This window comes from Meriones unguiculatus, chromosome X (assembly GCF_030254825.1).
Source record: "Meriones unguiculatus strain TT.TT164.6M chromosome X, Bangor_MerUng_6.1, whole genome shotgun sequence".
Lineage (NCBI taxonomy): Eukaryota > Metazoa > Chordata > Mammalia > Rodentia > Muridae > Meriones > Meriones unguiculatus.
In genome coordinates, this window is record NC_083369.1 from 6,614,692 (window position 1) to 6,620,770 (window position 6,079).

The following is a 6,079-nucleotide window of genomic DNA, read 5'->3' on the forward strand; positions in this document are numbered from 1 at the left end:
AAAGACCCCTGAGCTCAGATTTTTTGGTCCTGTTGCTCTCCTTGTGGAGTCACTGTCCTCTCCAGATCTTACTATTTCCCACTTCTTTCCTAAGACTCCTTACACTCTGCCCAAAGGTTGCCCATAAGTCTCAGCATCGGCACTGATAGTCTGCAGGGCAGAGCCTTTCAGAGGTCTTCTGTGTCATGCTCCTGGCTTATTCCCTCTTTTCTCCTTCTTCTGATGTCCATCCTCTTTGCCTTTCTGGATAAGGATTGAGCATTTTAGCAAGAGTCCTCCCCCTTGATTAGTTTCTTTAGGTGTACAGATTTTAGTAGATTTATCTTATATTATATGTCTATATGAGTGAGTATATACCATGTGTGTCTTTTTGCTTCTGGGACAACTCACTCAGGATGATTCTTTCCAGATCCCACCATTTACCTTTGAATTTCATGATTTCCTTTTTTTTTTTATTGCTGAGTACTATTCCATTTTGTACATGTACCACATTTTCTGTATCCATTCCTCCACTGAGGGGCATCTAGGCTGTTTCGAGCTCCTGGCTTCTACAAATAAGGCTGCTACAAACATGGATGAGCAAATGTCCTTATTGTGTACTTGAGCCTCTTTTGGATATATGCCTAGGAGTGGTATAGCTGGATCTTGAGGAAACGCTATTTCTAGTTGTCTGAGGAAGGGCCAGGTTGCTTTCCAGAGTGGTTGTACAAGTTTACATTCCCACCAGTAGTGGAGAAGGGTTCCTCTTTCACCACAGCCTCTCCAGCATGGGTTGTCAATTGAGTTTTTGATCTTAGCCATTCTGATGGGTGTAAGATGAAATCTTAGGGTCGTTTTGATTTGTGTTCTCCTTATGACTAAGGCCGTCGAACATTTCTTTCAGTGTTTCTCTGCCATTCGATATTCCTCTATTGAGAATTCTCTGTTTAGCACTGTATTCCATTTTCCATTGGATTACTTGATTTATTGCTGTTTAACTTCTTGAGTTCTTTATATACTGGATATTAGTCCTCTGTCAGATATAGGGTTGGTGAAGATCCTTTCCCAACCTGTAGGGAATGGTTTTGTTCTGACGACAGTGTCCTTTGCTTTACAGAAGCTTTTCAGTTTCATGAGGTCCCATTTATTGATTGTTGCTCTTAGAGCCTGTGCTGTTGGTGTTCTGTTCAGGAAGTTGTCTCCTGTACCAATGAATGAGTTCAAGGCTCTTCCCCACTTTTTCTTCTAAGCTGTTTAGTGTGTCTGGTTTTATGTTGAGGTCTTTGATCCACTTGGACTTTAGTTTTGCGCAGGATGATAAGTATGGATCTATTTGTATTTTTCTACATGTAGACATTCAGTTACACCAGCACCATTTGTTGAAGATGCTGTCTTTTTTCCACTGAATGGTTTTGACATATTTGTCAAAAATTAGGTGTCTATAAGTGTATGGATTTATGTCAGTGTCTTCTATTCAATTCCATTGATCCACCAGTCTGTTTCTATGCCAGTACCATGCAGTTTTTAGTATTGTTGCTCTATAGTACAGCTTGAGATCAAGGATGGATATACCTCTTGAAGATCTTTTACTGTAGAGAATTGTTTTAGCAATTCTGGGTTTCTTGCTGTTTCATATGAAAGTGAGAATTTTTCTTTCAAGGTCTGTAAAGATTTGTGGATGGGAATTGCATTGAATTTGTTGATTGCTTTTGGGAAAATAGCCATTTTTACTATATTAATCCTGCCAAACCATGAGCATGGGAGATCTTTCCATCTTCTCATATCTTCTAATTCTTTCTTTAGAGAGTGGAAATTTTTTTCATAGAAGTCCTTGACTTGCTTGGTTAGGTTCACACGGAAGTACTTTATGTCACTTGTGGCTATTCTGAAGGGTATTGTTCCCCTAATTTCTTTCTCAGGCCTTTTGGCTTTTCTATACAGGAGGGCTACTGACTTTAAAATTGAGTTTATTTTGTATCCAGCCACTTTGCTGAAGGTGTTAATCAGCTGTAGAAGTTCCCTATTAGAATTTTTGTGGTCACTCAGGTATACTATCATATCATCTGCAAATAGTGATAGTTTGAATTCTTCCTTTCCAATTTGTATCCCCTTGATCTCCTTCAAATATCTTACTGCTCTCGCCAGGACTTCAAGAACAATGTTGAAGAGATATGGAGAGAGTGGGCATCCTTGCCTTGTCCCTGATCTCAGTGGGATTGATTTAAGTTTCTCTTCATTGAATTTGATGTTGGCTATAGGCTTGCTGTATATTGCCTTTACTATGTTCAGGTATGTGCCTTGTATCCCTGATCTCTTCAACACATTAAACATGAATAGATGTTGGATTTTGTCAAATGCTTTTTCAGCGTCTAAGGAGATTATCATGTGGTTTTTCTCCTTTAGTTTGTTTATGTGGTGGATCACATTGATGGATTTCCATATATTGAACCACTCTGCATGCCTGGGATGAAGCCTACTTGGTCATAGTGGATGATATCTTTGGTTTGTTCTTGGATTCGGTTTGCAAGTATTTTGTTGAGTAGTTTTGCATCGAAGTTCATGAGGGAGATTGGCCTGAAATTCTCTTTCTTTGCTGGGCCTTTGTGAGGTTTAGGTACCAAGGTGACTCTGGCTTCATAGAATGAGTTTGGTAGTGTTCCTTCTGTTTCTGTTTGAAGAGTATTGGTGTTAGCTCTTCTTTGAAGGTTTGGTAGAATTCTGAATTCTGAGCCCTGGACTTTTTTTTTTTTTTTTTTGCATGGGAGACTTTTGATGACAGCTTCTATTTCCTTGGGTGATATAGGACTATTTACTTGATTTACATGGTCCTGATTCAGCTTTGGCGTGTGGAATCAGTCAAGAAAATTTTCCATTTCATTTAGATTTTCAAATTTTGTGGCATATAGATTTTTAAAGTAAGACCTAATTATTGTTTGGATTTCTTCAGTGTCTGTGGTTATATCCCCCTTTTTGTTTCTGATTTTGTTGATTGGGATAGTTTCTCTCTGCCTTTTAGTTAGTTTGGCTAAGGATTTATCTCTTGTTGATTTTCTCAAAGAACCAGCTCTTGGTTTCATTGATTCTTTGAATTGTTTTATTTGTTTCTAATATATTGATTTCTGCCCCGAGCTTGAATATTTTCCAGGCATCTACTGCTCTTGGATGTTTCTGCTTCTTTTTTCCATAGGGCTTTCAGGTGAGATGTTAAGTTGCTCGTATACAATGTTTAAAATTTCTTCTTGAAGCCACTTAGTACTATATACTTTCCTCCTATCACTGCTTTCATTTGTCTCATAAGTTTAGGTATGTTGTGCCTTCATTTTTATTGAATTCTAGGAAGTCTTTAATTTCTTTCTATATTCCTTCCCTGACCAAGATGTCATTTAGTAGCAAGTTGTTCAGTTTCCATGTGTGTGTAGGCCTTTTGCTATTTTTGTAATTGAAGTCCATCTTTAGTCCATGGCGATCAGATAGGATACAAGGGATTACTTTAGTCTTTTTCAATCTGTTTATTATTATTATTATTATTATTATTATTATTATTATTATTTTATCAGTTACATTTTATTAACTCTGTATCCCAGCCGTGTCCTGATCTCTCATTCCCTCCCAGTCCCTCCCTCCCTCCCTCCCTCACCTCCACCGTGCCCCTTTCCAAGTCCACTGATAGGAGGGACCTCCTCCCAATTCATCTGATCCTGTTTTATCAGGGATCTTCAGGACTGGCTGCAAAGCCCTCCTCTGTGGCCTAACAGGACTGCTCCTCCCTTCGGGGGTGGGGAGACCAAAGAGCCAGTCATTGAGTTCCTGTTAGAAATAGTCCTTGTTCCCCTCACTTTGGGAAACCAATTAGTTACTGAGTTACCACAGGCTACATCTGAGTGGAGGTTCTAGGTTATATCCATACATGGTCCTTGGTTGAATGTCAGTCTCAGAAAAGACCCTGTGCCCAGATATACTTGGTCCTTGTGGAGCTCCTATCCTTTCCCCTTCAGACTAACTCCCCTTCTTTCTTATGATTCCCTGTACTCTGCCAAAGGTTTGGTCATGAGTCTTTGCTTTGAAAACACTGCTAGTTAGAGTCTTTCAGATGCGCTCAGTAGACTCCTGTCATACGTTCAATGCACATCCATCTGTCTTTCTAAACGAGGAATGATCATCTTACCCCATGTCCGCTCAATTGATTATCTTTTTTAGGTGTATAGATTTCATTATGTTTATCATATCTTATAGGTCTATATAAGTGAGTATATCCCATGTTTGTCTTTCTCCTTCTGGGATATTTCACTCAGAATGATCTTTTCTAGATCCCACCATTTGCCTGTAAATTTCATGATTTCCTCCTTTTTGATTGCTGAGTAGTATTCCATTGTGTAAAAATACCACGATTTCTATACCCATTCCTCTGTTGATGGACGTCTGGGTTGTTTCCAGGTTCTGGCTATTACAAATAAAGCTGCTATAAACATGGTTGAGCAAGTATCCCCTTTGGGTACTTGAACGAACTTTGGATATATACCTAGTAGTGGTATAGCTGGGTCTTGAGGAAACACTATTCCTATTTGTCTTAGAAAGCGCCAGATAGCTTTCCAGAGTGGTTGTACCAGTTTACATTCCCACCAGCAGTGGAGGAGGGTTCCCCTTTCTCCATAACCTCTCCAGCATGGGTTGTGGCTTGAGTTTTTCATCTTGGCCATTCTGATGGGTGTAAGGTGATATCTCAGGGTCGTTTTGATTTGCATTTCCCTGATGGCTAATGAGGATGAGCATTTCTTTAAGTGTTTCTCTGCCATTCGATATTCCTCTGTCGAGAATTCTCTGTTTAGCTCTGTTCCCCATTTTTTAATTGGATTACTTGGTTTGCTGCTTTTCAGCTTCTTTAGTTCTTTGTATATACTGGATATTAGTCCTCTGTCAGATAAAGGGTTAGTGAAGATTCTTTCCCAATCTGTAGGCAGTCATTTTGTTTTGATGACGGTATCCTTTGCTTTACAGAAACTTTTCAGTTTCATGAGGTCCCATTTATTGATTGTTGCTCTTAGAGCCTGTGCTGTTGGTGTTCTGTTCAGGAAGTTGTCCCCTGTGCCAATGAGTTCTAGGCTGTTCCCCACTTTTTTTCCAATTGAATTAGGGTATCTGGTTTTATGTTGAGGTTCTTGATCCACTTTGCCTTTAGTTTTGTGCAGGGTGATAAATATGGATCTATTTTCATTTTTCTGCATGTAGACATCCAGTTGGTCAAGCACCATTTGTTGAAGAGGCTGTCTTTTTTCCATTGAATGGATTTGGCTTATTTGTCAAATATCGAGTATTCATAGGTGTGTGGATTTATTTCTGGGTCTTCTATGCGGTTCCTTTGATCCTCCTTTCTGTTTCTATGCCAATACCATGCAGTTTTTATTACTGTTGCCCTGTAGTACAGCTTGAGATCAGGAATGGAGATACCTCCAGATGATCTGTTGTTGTACAGGATCGTTTTGGAGATTCTGGGTTTTTTGTTTCTCCATATGAAGCTGAGAATCTTTTTTTCAAGGTCTGTAAAGAATTGAGTTGGTATTTTGATGGGAATTGCATTGAATCTGTAGATTGCTTTTGGCAGGATGGCCATTTTCACAATGTTAATCCTACCAATCCATGAGCACGGGAGATCTTTCCATCTTCTGATATCTTCTTCGATTTCTTTCTTCAGAGACTTGAAGTTTTTCTCAAACAGGTCTTTCACTTGCTTGGTTAGAGTCACACCAAGGTACTTTATGTTATTAGTGGCTATTGTGAAGGGTGTTGTTTCCCTAATTTCATTCTCAGCCTTTTTGTCTTTGGTATATAAGAGGGCTTCTGATTTTTTTTGAGTTGATTTTGTATCCTGCCACTTTGCTGAAGGTGTTTATCAGCTGAAGGAGATCTCTGGTTGAATTTTTGGGGTCGCTCATGTATACTTCATATCATCTGCAAATAGTGACACTTTGACCTCTTCCTTTCCGATTTGTATCCCCTTGATCTCCTTTAGTTGTCTTACTGCTCTGGCTAGGACTTCAAGTACTATGTTGAAGAGATATGGGGACAATGGACAACCTTGTCTTGTCCCTGATTTCAGTGGGAT